This window comes from Phyllobates terribilis, unplaced genomic scaffold, assembly GCF_046119375.1.
Source record: "Phyllobates terribilis strain yellow unplaced genomic scaffold, ASM4611937v1 Scaffold_40__1_contigs__length_11209783, whole genome shotgun sequence".
Lineage (NCBI taxonomy): Eukaryota > Metazoa > Chordata > Amphibia > Anura > Dendrobatidae > Phyllobates > Phyllobates terribilis.
This window is the reverse complement of record NW_027362800.1, coordinates 5,779,108-5,794,730: the sequence shown is the minus strand read 5'-3', so window position 1 is coordinate 5,794,730 and position 15,623 is coordinate 5,779,108. Positions and strand designations below refer to the sequence as shown.

Genomic DNA, 15,623 nt, shown 5'->3' with positions numbered 1-15,623 from the left:
CCCCCCCCCGCCTTAATTGGTTCTCCTCCCTTCCAACGGTGTTGAGGCGGGTGGGAACAGCCGGGGGTTGAGGGTACTGTGCTAAAAGAGGTGGAGTTATGCAGATCTAAAACGCGTGGATTGCAGCAGCAGCAAGCCGAAAAGTGCAGGCATGTGAGGGATCTAGAGGTTGACAGCATGTCTTCTTAACGGGAGTCCAGGTGGCCATCTCCACAAATGGACTTTTCAGAATCCTTGGGTGGCACCGTAGTCGGAAACCAATTCTGGTTATCGCTTCTCGGCCTTTTGGCTAAGATCAAGTGTAGTATCTGTTCTTATCAGTTTAATATCTGATACGTCCCCTATCTGGGGACCATATATTAAATGGATTTTTAGAACAGGGAGATGGAAAAAGAGCTTGCTCTGTCCACTCCACGCATTGACCTGGTATTGCAGTATCTCCAGGACCGGTGCACCCCTTCTTTAATGCAGTTTCTAAAATCAGAAAGAATTGAATTCAATGCTTTTTGTTCATTTTGCTTGTTTGTCGGATTTTGGGATGGACTCTTTGGCTTTGCTTTTCTTCTCCTCATTGGATTTTTCATGTTAAAAGTTGCAGAAGCCAGATGACAAGCTCATTTTGGTTCAACTTCAGCAACTGTGCATTGCATTGCCATGTAATGTAATGTAATGCAATGCTATCTATCTAGCTCTCCCTCTATACTTCCTTTTGGATAAACAGACATATTAGGCAAGCATTTTGGAGCTTTCACCTAAATAACTACAGGTGGTGAGATAAGCTGCACAATATAATTGACCTTTCAGTATATTGTTGCACACACACCATCTATTTAGCAAATGCCCTTGTTATCAACAGCAGCCTTTTAAAGTCACCTGAGCTAACAGGTATGTGAGCTGGTTACTCTGCTGCGCTTAAAATTTCTTTTTTGGTTTGCTACAATGCCTTTTCTGAAACGTTGTCTCCCTCTGCTGGAACACTGACTTCTTTCATTTAATGCCTGCAGACTATAAAAGAGAAACCAACCCAAAAAGTTTGGTTGATTAGTCTGTGGCATTCTTTTAAACTGTTGCTTATGGCGGTCTCTGTGAGCTTCTCAGTGACATTCAGCCATCCAGGTATCCCGCCTGCAGTCGACGGAATGTGGCAATGGAACGCTGGCTGCGCGTGTCATAATAGGCTCTGAGCCTTTATATACCTGCGCACAGCAGCAGCCACCTTCAGTCTGCTGCTGGACAGCCAGCAGCAGCAGCAGCAGGAGAGGTAATTAATCAGCAACCCTCCTGCTAAGGGTAGACAGCTGCTCGTTCCACCCCCCCCGCCTTAATTGGTTCTCCTCCCTTCCAACGGTGTTGAGGCGGGTGGGAACAGCCGGGGGTTGAGGGTACTGTGCTAAAAGAGGTGGAGTTATGCAGATCTAAAACGCGTGGATTGCAGCAGCAGCAAGCCGAAAAGTGCAGGCATGTGAGGGATCTAGAGGTTGACAGCATGTCTTCTTAACGGGAGTCCAGGTGGCCATCTCCACAAATGGACTTTTCAGAATCCTTGGGTGGCACCGTAGTCGGAAACCAATTCTGGTTATCGCTTCTCGGCCTTTTGGCTAAGATCAAGTGTAGTATCTGTTCTTATCAGTTTAATATCTGATACGTCCCCTATCTGGGGACCATATATTAAATGGATTTTTAGAACAGGGAGATGGAAAAAGAGCTTGCTCTGTCCACTCCACGCATTGACCTGGTATTGCAGTATCTCCAGGACCGGTGCACCCCTTCTTTAATGCAGTTTCTAAAATCAGAAAGAATTGAATTCAATGCTTTTTGTTCATTTTGCTTGTTTGTCGGATTTTGGGATGGACTCTTTGGCTTTGCTTTTCTTCTCCTCATTGGATTTTTCATGTTAAAAGTTGCAGAAGCCAGATGACAAGCTCATTTTGGTTCAACTTCAGCAACTGTGCATTGCATTGCCATGTAATGTAATGTAATGCAATGCTATCTATCTAGCTCTCCCTCTATACTTCCTTTTGGATAAACAGACATATTAGGCAAGCATTTTGGAGCTTTCACCGAAATAACTACAGGGGGTGAGATAAGCTGCACAATATAATTGACCTTTCAGTATATTGTTGCACACACACCATCTATTTAGCAAATGCCCTTGTTATCAACAGCAGCCTTTTAAACTCACCTGAGCTAACAGGTATGTGAGCTGGTTACTCTGCTGCGCTTAAAATTTCTTTTTTGGTTTGCTACAATGCCTTTTCTGAAACGTTGTCTCCCTCTGCTGGAACATTGACTTCTTTCATTTAATGCCTGCAGACTATAAAAGAGAAACCAACCCAAAAAGTTTGGTTGATTAGTCTGTGGCATTCTTTTAAACTGTTGCTTATGGCGGTCTCTGTGAGCTTCTCAGTGACATTCAGCCATCCAGGTATCCCGCCTGCAGTAGACGGAATGTGGCAATGGAACGCTGGCTGCGCGTGTCATAATAGGCTCTGAGCCTTTATATACCTGCGCACAGCAGCAGCCACCTTCAGTCTGCTGCTGGACAGCCAGCAGCAGCAGCAGCAGGAGAGGTAATTAATCAGCAACCCTCCTGCTAAGGGTAGACAGCTGCTCGTTCCACCCCCCCCCCGCCTTAATTGGTTCTCCTCCCTTCCAACGGTGTTGAGGCGGGTGGGAACAGCCGGGGGTTGAGGGTACTGTGCTAAAAGAGGTGGAGTTATGCAGATCTAAAACGCGTGGATTGCAGCAGCAGCAAGCCGAAAAGTGCAGGCATGTGAGGGATCTAGAGGTTGACAGCATGTCTTCTTAACGGGAGTCCAGGTGGCCATCTCCACAAATGGACTTTTCAGAATCCTTGGGTGGCACCGTAGTCGGAAACCAATTCTGGTTATCGCTTCTCGGCCTTTTGGCTAAGATCAAGTGTAGTATCTGTTCTTATCAGTTTAATATCTGATACGTCCCCTATCTGGGGACCATATATTAAATGGATTTTTAGAACAGGGAGATGGAAAAAGAGCTTGCTCTGTCCACTCCACGCATTGACCTGGTATTGCAGTATCTCCAGGACCGGTGCACCCCTTCTTTAATGCAGTTTCTAAAATCAGAAAGAATTGAATTCAATGCTTTTTGTTCATTTTGCTTGTTTGTCGGATTTTGGGATGGACTCTTTGGCTTTGCTTTTCTTCTCCTCATTGGATTTTTCATGTTAAAAGTTGCAGAAGCCAGATGACAAGCTCATTTTGGTTCAACTTCAGCAACTGTGCATTGCATTGCCATGTAATGTAATGTAATGCAATGCTATCTATCTAGCTCTCCCTCTATACTTCCTTTTGGATAAACAGACATATTAGGCAAGCATTTTGGAGCTTTCACCTAAATAACTACAGGTGGTGAGATAAGCTGCACAATATAATTGACCTTTCAGTATATTGTTGCACACACACCATCTATTTAGCAAATGCCCTTGTTATCAACAGCAGCCTTTTAAACTCACCTGAGCTAACAGGTATGTGAGCTGGTTACTCTGCTGCGCTTAAAATTTCTTTTTTGGTTTGCTACAATGCCTTTTCTGAAACGTTGTCTCCCTCTGCTGGAACACTGACTTCTTTCATTTAATGCCTGCAGACTATAAAAGAGAAACCAACCCAAAAAGTTTGGTTGATTAGTCTGTGGCATTCTTTTAAACTGTTGCTTATGGCGGTCTCTGTGAGCTTCTCAGTGACATTCAGCCATCCAGGTATCCCGCCTGCAGTAGACGGAATGTGGCAATGGAACGCTGGCTGCGCGTGTCATAATAGGCTCTGAGCCTTTATATACCTGCGCACAGCAGCAGCCACCTTCAGTCTGCTGCTGGACAGCCAGCAGCAGCAGCAGCAGGAGAGGTAATTAATCAGCAACCCTCCTGCTAAGGGTAGACAGCTGCTCGTTCCACCCCCCCCCCCCCCGCCTTAATTGGTTCTCCTCCCTTCCAACGGTGTTGAGGCGGGTGGGAACAGCCGGGGGTTGAGGGTACTGTGCTAAAAGAGGTGGAGTTATGCAGATCTAAAACGCGTGGATTGCAGCAGCAGCAAGCCGAAAAGTGCAGGCATGTGAGGGATCTAGAGGTTGACAGCATGTCTTCTTAACGGGAGTCCAGGTGGCCATCTCCACAAATGGACTTTTCAGAATCCTTGGGTGGCACCGTAGTCGGAAACCAATTCTGGTTATCGCTTCTCGGCCTTTTGGCTAAGATCAAGTGTAGTATCTGTTCTTATCAGTTTAATATCTGATACGTCCCCTATCTGGGGACCATATATTAAATGGATTTTTAGAACAGGGAGATGGAAAAAGAGCTTGCTCTGTCCACTCCACGCATTGACCTGGTATTGCAGTATCTCCAGGACCGGTGCACCCCTTCTTTAATGCAGTTTCTAAAATCAGAAAGAATTGAATTCAATGCTTTTTGTTCATTTTGCTTGTTTGTCGGATTTTGGGATGGACTCTTTGGCTTTGCTTTTCTTCTCCTCATTGGATTTTTCATGTTAAAAGTTGCAGAAGCCAGATGACAAGCTCATTTTGGTTCAACTTCAGCAACTGTGCATTGCATTGCCATGTAATGTAATGTAATGCAATGCTATCTATCTAGCTCTCCCTCTATACTTCCTTTTGGATAAACAGACATATTAGGCAAGCATTTTGGAGCTTTCACCTAAATAACTACAGGTGGTGAGATAAGCTGCACAATATAATTGACCTTTCAGTATATTGTTGCACACACACCATCTATTTAGCAAATGCCCTTGTTATCAACAGCAGCCTTTTAAACTCACCTGAGCTAACAGGTATGTGAGCTGGTTACTCTGCTGCGCTTAAAATTTCTTTTTTGGTTTGCTACAATGCCTTTTCTGAAACGTTGTCTCCCTCTGCTGGAACACTGACTTCTTTCATTTAATGCCTGCAGACTATAAAAGAGAAACCAACCCAAAAAGTTTGGTTGATTAGTCTGTGGCATTCTTTTAAACTGTTGCTTATGGCGGTCTCTGTGAGCTTCTCAGTGACATTCAGCCATCCAGGTATCCCGCCTGCAGTAGACGGAATGTGGCAATGGAACGCTGGCTGCGCGTGTCATAATAGGCTCTGAGCCTTTTATACCTGCGCACAGCAGCAGCCACCTTCAGTCTGCTGCTGGACAGCCAGCAGCAGCAGCAGCAGGAGAGGTAATTAATCAGCAACCCTCCTGCTAAGGGTAGACAGCTGCTCGTTCCACCCCCCCCCCCCCGCCTTAATTGGTTCTCCTCCCTTCCAACGGTGTTGAGGCGGGTGGGAACAGCCGGGGGTTGAGGGTACTGTGCTAAAAGAGGTGGAGTTATGCAGATCTAAAACGCGTGGATTGCAGCAGCAGCAAGCCGAAAAGTGCAGGCATGTGAGGGATCTAGAGGTTGACAGCATGTCTTCTTAACGGGAGTCCAGGTGGCCATCTCCACAAATGGACTTTTCAGAATCCTTGGGTGGCACCGTAGTCGGAAACCAATTCTGGTTATCGCTTCTCGGCCTTTTGGCTAAGATCAAGTGTAGTATCTGTTCTTATCAGTTTAATATCTGATACGTCCCCTATCTGGGGACCATATATTAAATGGATTTTTAGAACAGGGAGATGGAAAAAGAGCTTGCTCTGTCCACTCCACGCATTGACCTGGTATTGCAGTATCTCCAGGACCGGTGTACCCCTTCTTTAATGCAGTTTCTAAAATCAGAAAGAATTGAATTCAATGCTTTTTGTTCATTTTGCTTGTTTGTCGGATTTTGGGATGGACTCTTTGGCTTTGCTTTTCTTCTCCTCATTGGATTTTTCATGTTAAAAGTTGCAGAAGCCAGATGACAAGCTCATTTTGGTTCAACTTCAGCAACTGTGCATTGCATTGCCATGTAATGTAATGTAATGCAATGCTATCTATCTAGCTCTCCCTCTATACTTCCTTTTGGATAAACAGACATATTAGGCAAGCATTTTGGAGCTTTCACCTAAATAACTACAGGTGGTGAGATAAGCTGCACAATATAATTGACCTTTCAGTATATTGTTGCACACACACCATCTATTTAGCAAATGCCCTTGTTATCAACAGCAGCCTTTTAAACTCACCTGAGCTAACAGGTATGTGAGCTGGTTACTCTGCTGCGCTTAAAATTTCTTTTTTGGTTTGCTACAATGCCTTTTCTGAAACGTTGTCTCCCTCTGCTGGAACACTGACTTCTTTCATTTAATGCCTGCAGACTATAAAAGAGAAACCAACCCAAAAAGTTTGGTTGATTAGTCTGTGGCATTCTTTTAAACTGTTGCTTATGGCGGTCTCTGTGAGCTTCTCAGTGACATTCAGCCATCCAGGTATCCCGCCTGCAGTAGACGGAATGTGGCAATGGAACGCTGGCTGCGCGTGTCATAATAGGCTCTGAGCCTTTATATACCTGCGCACAGCAGCAGCCACCTTCAGTCTGCTGCTGGACAGCCAGCAGCAGCAGGAGAGGTAATTAATCAGCAACCCTCCTGCTAAGGGTAGACAGCTGCTCGTTCCACCCCCCCCCCCCCGCCGCCTTAATTGGTTCTCCTCCCTTCCAACGGTGTTGAGGCGGGTGGGAACAGCCGGGGGTTGAGGGTACTGTGCTAAAAGAGGTGGAGTTATGCAGATCTAAAACGCGTGGATTGCAGCAGCAGGAAGCCGAAAAGTGCAGGCATGTGAGGGATCTAGAGGTTGACAGCATGTCTTCTTAACGGGAGTCCAGGTGGCCATCTCCACAAATGGACTTTTCAGAATCCTTGGGTGGCACCGTAGTCGGAAACCAATTCTGGTTATCGCTTCTCGGCCTTTTGGCTAAGATCAAGTGTAGTATCTGTTCTTATCAGTTTAATATCTGATACGTCCCCTATCTGGGGACCATATATTAAATGGATTTTTAGAACAGGGAGATGGAAAAAGAGCTTGCTCTGTCCACTCCACGCATTGACCTGGTATTGCAGTATCTCCAGGACCGGTGCACCCCTTCTTTAATGCAGTTTCTAAAATCAGAAAGAATTGAATTCAATGCTTTTTGTTCATTTTGCTTGTTTGTCGGATTTTGGGATGGACTCTTTGGCTTTGCTTTTCTTCTCCTCATTGGATTTTTCATGTTAAAAGTTGCAGAAGCCAGATGACAAGCTCATTTTGGTTCAACTTCAGCAACTGTGCATTGCATTGCCATGTAATGTAATGTAATGCAATGCTATCTATCTAGCTCTCCCTCTATACTTCCTTTTGGATAAACAGACATATTAGGCAAGCATTTTGGAGCTTTCACCTAAATAACTACAGGTGGTGAGATAAGCTGCACAATATAATTGACCTTTCAGTATATTGTTGCACACACACCATCTATTTAGCAAATGCCCTTGTTATCAACAGCAGCCTTTTAAACTCACCTGAGCTAACAGGTATGTGAGCTGGTTACTCTGCTGCGCTTAAAATTTCTTTTTTGGTTTGCTACAATGCCTTTTCTGAAACGTTGTCTCCCTCTGCTGGAACACTGACTTCTTTCATTTAATGCCTGCAGACTATAAAAGAGAAACCAACCCAAAAAGTTTGGTTGATTAGTCTGTGGCATTCTTTTAAACTGTTGCTTATGGCGGTCTCTGTGAGCTTCTCAGTGACATTCAGCCATCCAGGTATCCCGCCTGCAGTAGACGGAATGTGGCAATGGAACGCTGGCTGCGCGTGTCATAATAGGCTCTGATCCTTTATATACCTGCGCACAGCAGCAGCCACCTTCAGTCTGCTGCTGGACAGCCAGCAGCAGCAGCAGCAGGAGAGGTAATTAATCAGCAACCCTCCTGCTAAGGGTAGACAGCTGCTCGTTCCACCCCCCCCCCGCCTTAATTGGTTCTCCTCCCTTCCAACGGTGTTGAGGCGGGTGGGAACAGCCGGGGGTTGAGGGTACTGTGCTAAAAGAGGTGGAGTTATGCAGATCTAAAACGCGTGGATTGCAGCAGCAGCAAGCCGAAAAGTGCAGGCATGTGAGGGATCTAGAGGTTGACAGCATGTCTTCTTAACGAGAGTCCAGGTGGCCATCTCCACAAATGGACTTTTCAGAATCCTTGGGTGGCACCGTAGTCGGAAACCAATTCTGGTTATCGCTTCTCGGCCTTTTGGCTAAGATCAAGTGTAGTATCTGTTCTTATCAGTTTAATATCTGATACGTCCCCTATCTGGGGACCATATATTAAATGGATTTTTAGAACAGGGAGATGGAAAAAGAGCTTGCTCTGTCCACTCCACGCATTGACCTGGTATTGCAGTATCTCCAGGACCGGTGCACCCCTTCTTTAATGCAGTTTCTAAAATCAGAAAGAATTGAATTCAATGCTTTTTGTTCATTTTGCTTGTTTGTCGGATTTTGGGATGGACTCTTTGGCTTTGCTTTTCTTCTCCTCATTGGATTTTTCATGTTAAAAGTTGCAGAAGCCAGATGACAAGCTCATTTTGGTTCAACTTCAGCAACTGTGCATTGCATTGCCATGTAATGTAATGTAATGCAATGCTATCTATCTAGCTCTCCCTCTATACTTCCTTTTGAATAAACAGACATATTAGGCAAGCATTTTGGAGCTTTCACCTAAATAACTACAGGTGGTGAGATAAGCTGCACAATATAATTGACCTTTCAGTATATTGTTGCACACACACCATCTATTTAGCAAATGCCCTTGTTATCAACAGCAGCCTTTTAAACTCACCTGAGCTAACAGGTATGTGAGCTGGTTACTCTGCTGCGCTTAAAATTTCTTTTTTGGTTTGCTACAATGCCTTTTCTGAAACGTTGTCTCCCTCTGCTGGAACACTGACTTCTTTCATTTAATGCCTGCAGACTATAAAAGAGAAACCAACCCAAAAAGTTTGGTTGATTAGTCTGTGGCATTCTTTTAAACTGTTGCTTATGGCGGTCTCTGTGAGCTTCTCAGTGACATTCAGCCATCCAGGTATCCCGCCTGCAGTAGACGGAATGTGGCAATGGAACGCTGGCTGCGCGTGTCATAATAGGCTCTGAGCCTTTAAATACCTGCGCACAGCAGCAGCCACCTTCAGTCTGCTGCTGGACAGCCAGCAGCAGCAGCAGCAGGAGAGGTAATTAATCAGCAACCCTCCTGCTAAGGGTAGACAGCTGCTCGTTCCACCCCCCCCCCCGCCTTAATTGGTTCTCCTCCCTTCCAACGGTGTTGAGGCGGGTGGGAACAGCCGGGGGTTGAGGGTACTGTGCTAAAAGAGGTGGAGTTATGCAGATCTAAAACGCGTGGATTGCAGCAGCAGCAAGCCGAAAAGTGCAGGCATGTGAGGGATCTAGAGGTTGACAGCATGTCTTCTTAACGAGAGTCCAGGTGGCCATCTCCACAAATGGACTTTTCAGAATCCTTGGGTGGCACCGTAGTCGGAAACCAATTCTGGTTATCGCTTCTCGGCCTTTTGGCTAAGATCAAGTGTAGTATCTGTTCTTATCAGTTTAATATCTGATACGTCCCCTATCTGGGGACCATATATTAAATGGATTTTTAGAACAGGGAGATGGAAAAAGAGCTTGCTCTGTCCACTCCACGCATTGACCTGGTATTGCAGTATCTCCAGGACCGGTGCACCCCTTCTTTAATGCAGTTTCTAAAATCAGAAAGAATTGAATTCAATGCTTTTTGTTCATTTTGCTTGTTTGTCGGATTTTGGGATGGACTCTTTGGCTTTGCTTTTCTTCTCCTCATTGGATTTTTCATGTTAAAAGTTGCAGAAGCCAGATGACAAGCTCATTTTGGTTCAACTTCAGCAACTGTGCATTGCATTGCCATGTAATGTAATGTAATGCAATGCTATCTATCTAGCTCTCCCTCTATACTTCCTTTTGAATAAACAGACATATTAGGCAAGCATTTTGGAGCTTTCACCTAAATAACTACAGGTGGTGAGATAAGCTGCACAATATAATTGACCTTTCAGTATATTGTTGCACACACACCATCTATTTAGCAAATGCCCTTGTTATCAACAGCAGCCTTTTAAACTCACCTGAGCTAACAGGTATGTGAGCTGGTTACTCTGCTGCGCTTAAAATTTCTTTTTTGGTTTGCTACAATGCCTTTTCTGAAACGTTGTCTCCCTCTGCTGGAACACTGACTTCTTTCATTTAATGCCTGCAGACTATAAAAGAGAAACCAACCCAAAAAGTTTGGTTGATTAGTCTGTGGCATTCTTTTAAACTGTTGCTTATGGCGGTCTCTGTGAGCTTCTCAGTGACATTCAGCCATCCAGGTATCCCGCCTGCAGTAGACGGAATGTGGCAATGGAACGCTGGCTGCGCGTGTCATAATAGGCTCTGAGCCTTTATATACCTGCGCACAGCAGCAGCCACCTTCAGTCTGCTGCTGGACAGCCAGCAGCAGCAGCAGCAGGAGAGGTAATTAATCAGCAACCCTCCTGCTAAGGGTAGACAGCTGCTCGTTCCACCCCCCCCCCCCGCCTTAATTGGTTCTCCTCCCTTCCAACGGTGTTGAGGCGGGTGGGAACAGCCGGGGGTTGAGGGTACTGTGCTAAAAGAGGTGGAGTTATGCAGATCTAAAACGCGTGGATTGCAGCAGCAGCAAGCCGAAAAGTGCAGGCATGTGAGGGATCTAGAGGTTGACAGCATGTCTTCTTAACGGGAGTCCAGGTGGCCATCTCCACAAATGGACTTTTCAGAATCCTTGGGTGGCACCGTAGTCGGAAACCAATTCTGGTTATCGCTTCTCGGCCTTTTGGCTAAGATCAAGTGTAGTATCTGTTCTTATCAGTTTAATATCTGATACGTCCCCTATCTGGGGACCATATATTAAATGGATTTTTAGAACAGGGAGATGGAAAAAGAGCTTGCTCTGTCCACTCCACGCATTGACCTGGTATTGCAGTATCTCCAGGACCGGTGCACCTCTTCTTTAATGCAGTTTCTAAAATCAGAAAGAATTGAATTCAATGCTTTTTGTTCATTTTGCTTGTTTGTCGGATTTTGGGATGGACTCTTTGGCTTTGCTTTTCTTCTCCTCATTGGATTTTTCATGTTAAAAGTTGCAGAAGCCAGATGACAAGCTCATTTTGGTTCAACTTCAGCAACTGTGCATTGCATTGCCATGTAATGTAATGTAATGCAATGCTATCTATCTAGCTCTCCCTCTATACTTCCTTTTGGATAAACAGACATATTAGGCAAGCATTTTGGAGCTTTCACCTAAATAACTACAGGTGGTGAGATAAGCTGCACAATATAATTGACCTTTCAGTATATTGTTGCACACACACCATCTATTTAGCAAATGCCCTTGTTATCAACAGCAGCCTTTTAAACTCACCTGAGCTAACAGGTATGTGAGCTAGTTACTCTGCTGCGCTTAAAATTTCTTTTTTGGTTTGCTACAATGCCTTTTCTGAAACGTTGTCTCCCTCTGCTGGAACACTGACTTCTTTCATTTAATGCCTGCAGACTATAAAAGAGAAACCAACCCAAAAAGTTTGGTTGATTAGTCTGTGGCATTCTTTTAAACTGTTGCTTATGGCGGTCTCTGTGAGCTTCTCAGTGACATTCAGCCATCCAGGTATCCCGCCTGCAGTAGACGGAATGTGGCAATGGAACGCTGGCTGCGCGTGTCATAATAGGCTCTGAGCCTTTATATACCTGCGCACAGCAGCAGCCACCTTCAGTCTGCTGCTGGACAGCCAGCAGCAGCAGCAGCAGGAGAGGTAATTAATCAGCAACCCTCCTGCTAAGGGTAGACAGCTGCTCGTTCCACCCCCCCCCGCCTTAATTGGTTCTCCTCCCTTCCAACGGTGTTGAGGCGGGTGGGAACAGCCGGGGGTTGAGGGTACTGTGCTAAAAGAGGTGGAGTTATGCAGATCTAAAACGCGTGGATTGCAGCAGCAGCAAGCCGAAAAGTGCAGGCATGTGAGGGATCTAGAGGTTGACAGCATGTCTTCTTAACGGGAGTCCAGGTGGCCATCTCCACAAATGGACATTTCAGAATCCTTGGGTGGCACCGTAGTCGGAAACCAATTCTGGTTATCGCTTCTCGGCCTTTTGGCTAAGATCAAGTGTAGTATCTGTTCTTATCAGTTTAATATCTGATACGTCCCCTATCTGGGGACCATATATTAAATGGATTTTTAGAACAGGGAGATGGAAAAAGAGCTTGCTCTGTCCACTCCACGCATTGACCTGGTATTGCAGTATCTCCAGGACCGGTGCACCCCTTCTTTAATGCAGTTTCTAAAATCAGAAAGAATTGAATTCAATGTTTTTTGTTCATTTTGCTTGTTTGTCGGATTTTGGGATGGACTCTTTGGCTTTGCTTTTCTTCTCCTCATTGGATTTTTCATGTTAAAAGTTGCAGAAGCCAGATGACAAGCTCATTTTGGTTCAACTTCAGCAACTGTGCATTGCATTGCCATGTAATGTAATGTAATGCAATGCTATCTATCTAGCTCTCCCTCTATACTTCCTTTTGGATAAACAGACATATTAGGCAAGCATTTTGGAGCTTTCACCTAAATAACTACAGGTGGTGAGATAAGCTGCACAATATAATTGACCTTTCAGTATATTGTTGCACACACACCATCTATTTAGCAAATGCCCTTGTTATCAACAGCAGCCTTTTAAACTCACCTGAGCTAACAGGTATGTGAGCTGGTTACTCTGCTGCGCTTAAAATTTCTTTTTTGGTTTGCTACAATGCCTTTTCTGAAACGTTGTCTCCCTCTGCTGGAACACTGACTTCTTTCATTTAATGCCTGCAGACTATAAAAGAGAAACCAACCCAAAAAGTTTGGTTGATTAGTCTGTGGCATTCTTTTAAACTGTTGCTTATGGCGGTCTCTGTGAGCTTCTCAGTGACATTCAGCCATCCAGGTATCCCGCCTGCAGTCGACGGAATGTGGCAATGGAACGCTGGCTGCGCGTGTCATATAGGCTCTGAGCCTTTATATACCTGCGCACAGCAGCAGCCACCTTCAGTCTGCTGCTGGACAGCCAGCAGCAGCAGCAGCAGGAGAGGTAATTAATCAGCAACCCTCCTGCTAAGGGTAGACAGCTGCTCGTTCCACCCCCCCCCGCCTTAATTGGTTCTCCTCCCTTCCAACGGTGTTGAGGCGGGTGGGAACAGCCGGGGGTTGAGGGTACTGTGCTAAAAGAGGTGGAGTTATGCAGATCTAAAACGCGTGGATTGCAGCAGCAGCAAGCCGAAAAGTGCAGGCATGTGAGGGATCTAGAGGTTGACAGCATGTCTTCTTAACGGGAGTCCAGGTGGCCATCTCCACAAATGGACTTTTCAGAATCCTTGGGTGGCACCGTAGTCGGAAACCAATTCTGGTTATCGCTTCTCGGCCTTTTGGCTAAGATCAAGTGTAGTATCTGTTCTTATCAGTTTAATATCTGATACGTCCCCTATCTGGGGACCATATATTAAATGGATTTTTAGAACAGGGAGATGGAAAAAGAGCTTGCTCTGTCCACTCCACGCATTGACCTGGTATTGCAGTATCTCCAGGACCGGTGCACCCCTTCTTTAATGCAGTGTCTAAAATCAGAAAGAATTGAATTCAATGCTTTTTGTTCATTTTGCTTGTTTGTCGGATTTTGGGATGGACTCTTTGGCTTTGCTTTTCTTCTCCTCATTGGATTTTTCATGTTAAAAGTTGCAGAAGCCAGATGACAAGCTCATTTTGGTTCAACTTCAGCAACTGTGCATTGCATTGCCATGTAATGTAATGTAATGCAATGCTATCTATCTAGCTCTCCCTCTATACTTCCTTTTGGATAAACAGACATATTAGGCAAGCATTTTGGAGCTTTCACCTAAATAACTACAGGTGGTGAGATAAGCTGCACAATATAATTGACCTTTCAGTATATTGTTGCACACACACCATCTATTTAGCAAATGCCCTTGTTATCAACAGCAGCCTTTTAAACTCACCTGAGCTAACAGGTATGTGAGCTGGTTACTCTGCTGCGCTTAAAATTTATTTTTTGGTTTGCTACAATGCCTTTTCTGAAACGTTGTCTCCCTCTGCTGGAACATTGACTTCTTTCATTTAATGCCTGCAGACTATAAAAGAGAAACCAACCCAAAAAGTTTGGTTGATTAGTCTGTGGCATTCTTTTAAACTGTTGCTTATGGCGGTCTCTGTGAGCTTCTCAGTGACATTCAGCCATCCAGGTATCCCGCCTGCAGTAGACGGAATGTGGCAATGGAACGCTGGCTGCGCGTGTCATAATAGGCTCTGAGCCTTTATATACCTGCGCACAGCAGCAGCCACCTTCAGTCTGCTGCTGGACAGCCAGCAGCAGCAGCAGCAGGAGAGGTAATTAATCAGCAACCCTCCTGCTAAGGGTAGACAGCTGCTCGTTCCACCCCCCCCCCGCCTTAATTGGTTCTCCTCCCTTCCAACGGTGTTGAGGCGGGTGGGAACAGCCGGGGGTTGAGGGTACTGTGCTAAAAGAGGTGGAGTTATGCAGATCTAAAACGCGTGGATTGCAGCAGCAGCAAGCCGAAAAGTGCAGGCATGTGAGGGATCTAGAGGTTGACAGCATGTCTTCTTAACGGGAGTCCAGGTGGCCATCTCCACAAATGGACTTTTCAGAATCCTTGGGTGGCACCGTAGTCGGAAACCAATTCTGGTTATCGCTTCTCGGCCTTTTGGCTAAGATCAAGTGTAGTATCTGTTCTTATCAGTTTAATATCTGATACGTCCCCTATCTGGGGACCATATATTAAATGGATTTTTAGAACAGGGAGATGGAAAAAGAGCTTGCTCTGTCCACTCCACGCATTGACCTGGTATTGCAGTATCTCCAGGACCGGTGCACCCCTTCTTTAATGCAGTTTCTAAAATCAGAAAGAATTGAATTCAATGCTTTTTGTTCATTTTGCTTGTTTGTCGGATTTTGGGATGGACTCTTTGGCTTTGCTTTTCTTCTCCTCATTGGATTTTTCATGTTAAAAGTTGCAGAAGCCAGATGACAAGCTCATTTTGGTTCAACTTCAGCAACTGTGCATTGCATTGCCATGTAATGTAATGTAATGCAATGCTATCTATCTAGCTCTCCCTCTATACTTCCTTTTGGATAAACAGACATATTAGGCAAGCATTTTGGAGCTTTCACCTAAATAACTACAGGTGGTGAGATAAGCTGCACAATATAATTGACCTTTCAGTATATTGTTGCACACACACCATCTATTTAGCAAATGCCCTTGTTATCAACAGCAGCCTTTTAAAGTCACCTGAGCTAACAGGTATGTGAGCTGGTTACTCTGCTGCGCTTAAAATTTCTTTTTTGGTTTGCTACAATGCCTTTTCTGAAACGTTGTCTCCCTCTGCTGGAACACTGACTTCTTTCATTTAATGCCTGCAGACTATAAAAGAGAAACCAACCCAAAAAGTTTGGTTGATTAGTCTGTGGCATTCTTTTAAACTGTTGCTTATGGCGGTCTCTGTGAGCTTCTCAGTGACATTCAGCCATCCAGGTATCCCGCCTGCAGTCGACGGAATGTGGCAATGGAACGCTGGCTGCGCGTGTCATAATAGGCTCTGAGCCTTTATATACCT

At 45.1% G+C, this 15,623-nt stretch overlaps 12 non-coding genes across 12 annotated transcripts; all 12 read left to right on the top strand.

Moving 5' to 3' along the window:
• Positions 1-269: 269 nt before the first annotated feature.
• LOC141188174 (U2 spliceosomal RNA) lies at positions 270-460 on the top strand. Its single transcript, XR_012262291.1, has one exon. It is a non-coding gene; the product is annotated as a U2 spliceosomal RNA (small nuclear RNA).
• A 1,118-nt stretch (positions 461-1,578) lies between these two features.
• On the top strand, positions 1,579-1,769 carry LOC141188172 (U2 spliceosomal RNA). The gene has a single exon (XR_012262289.1). It is a non-coding gene; the product is annotated as a U2 spliceosomal RNA (small nuclear RNA).
• Positions 1,770-2,889: 1,120 nt separating this feature from the next.
• On the top strand, positions 2,890-3,080 carry LOC141188171 (U2 spliceosomal RNA). The gene has a single exon (XR_012262288.1). It is a non-coding gene; the product is annotated as a U2 spliceosomal RNA (small nuclear RNA).
• A 1,124-nt stretch (positions 3,081-4,204) lies between these two features.
• Positions 4,205-4,395, top strand: LOC141188170 (U2 spliceosomal RNA). The gene has a single exon (XR_012262287.1). It is a non-coding gene; the product is annotated as a U2 spliceosomal RNA (small nuclear RNA).
• Positions 4,396-5,517: 1,122 nt separating this feature from the next.
• Positions 5,518-5,708, top strand: LOC141184405 (U2 spliceosomal RNA). Its single transcript, XR_012259164.1, has one exon. It is a non-coding gene; the product is annotated as a U2 spliceosomal RNA (small nuclear RNA).
• Positions 5,709-6,828: 1,120 nt separating this feature from the next.
• On the top strand, positions 6,829-7,019 carry LOC141188168 (U2 spliceosomal RNA). Its single transcript, XR_012262286.1, has one exon. It is a non-coding gene; the product is annotated as a U2 spliceosomal RNA (small nuclear RNA).
• A 1,120-nt stretch (positions 7,020-8,139) lies between these two features.
• Positions 8,140-8,330, top strand: LOC141188167 (U2 spliceosomal RNA). The gene has a single exon (XR_012262285.1). It is a non-coding gene; the product is annotated as a U2 spliceosomal RNA (small nuclear RNA).
• A 1,121-nt stretch (positions 8,331-9,451) lies between these two features.
• On the top strand, positions 9,452-9,642 carry LOC141188166 (U2 spliceosomal RNA). Its single transcript, XR_012262284.1, has one exon. It is a non-coding gene; the product is annotated as a U2 spliceosomal RNA (small nuclear RNA).
• Positions 9,643-10,764: 1,122 nt separating this feature from the next.
• LOC141191191 (U2 spliceosomal RNA) lies at positions 10,765-10,955 on the top strand. Its single transcript, XR_012265190.1, has one exon. It is a non-coding gene; the product is annotated as a U2 spliceosomal RNA (small nuclear RNA).
• Positions 10,956-12,074: 1,119 nt separating this feature from the next.
• LOC141188165 (U2 spliceosomal RNA) lies at positions 12,075-12,265 on the top strand. Its single transcript, XR_012262283.1, has one exon. It is a non-coding gene; the product is annotated as a U2 spliceosomal RNA (small nuclear RNA).
• A 1,118-nt stretch (positions 12,266-13,383) lies between these two features.
• LOC141188164 (U2 spliceosomal RNA) lies at positions 13,384-13,574 on the top strand. Its single transcript, XR_012262282.1, has one exon. It is a non-coding gene; the product is annotated as a U2 spliceosomal RNA (small nuclear RNA).
• A 1,120-nt stretch (positions 13,575-14,694) lies between these two features.
• On the top strand, positions 14,695-14,885 carry LOC141188163 (U2 spliceosomal RNA). Its single transcript, XR_012262281.1, has one exon. It is a non-coding gene; the product is annotated as a U2 spliceosomal RNA (small nuclear RNA).
• Positions 14,886-15,623: the final 738 nt, after the last annotated feature.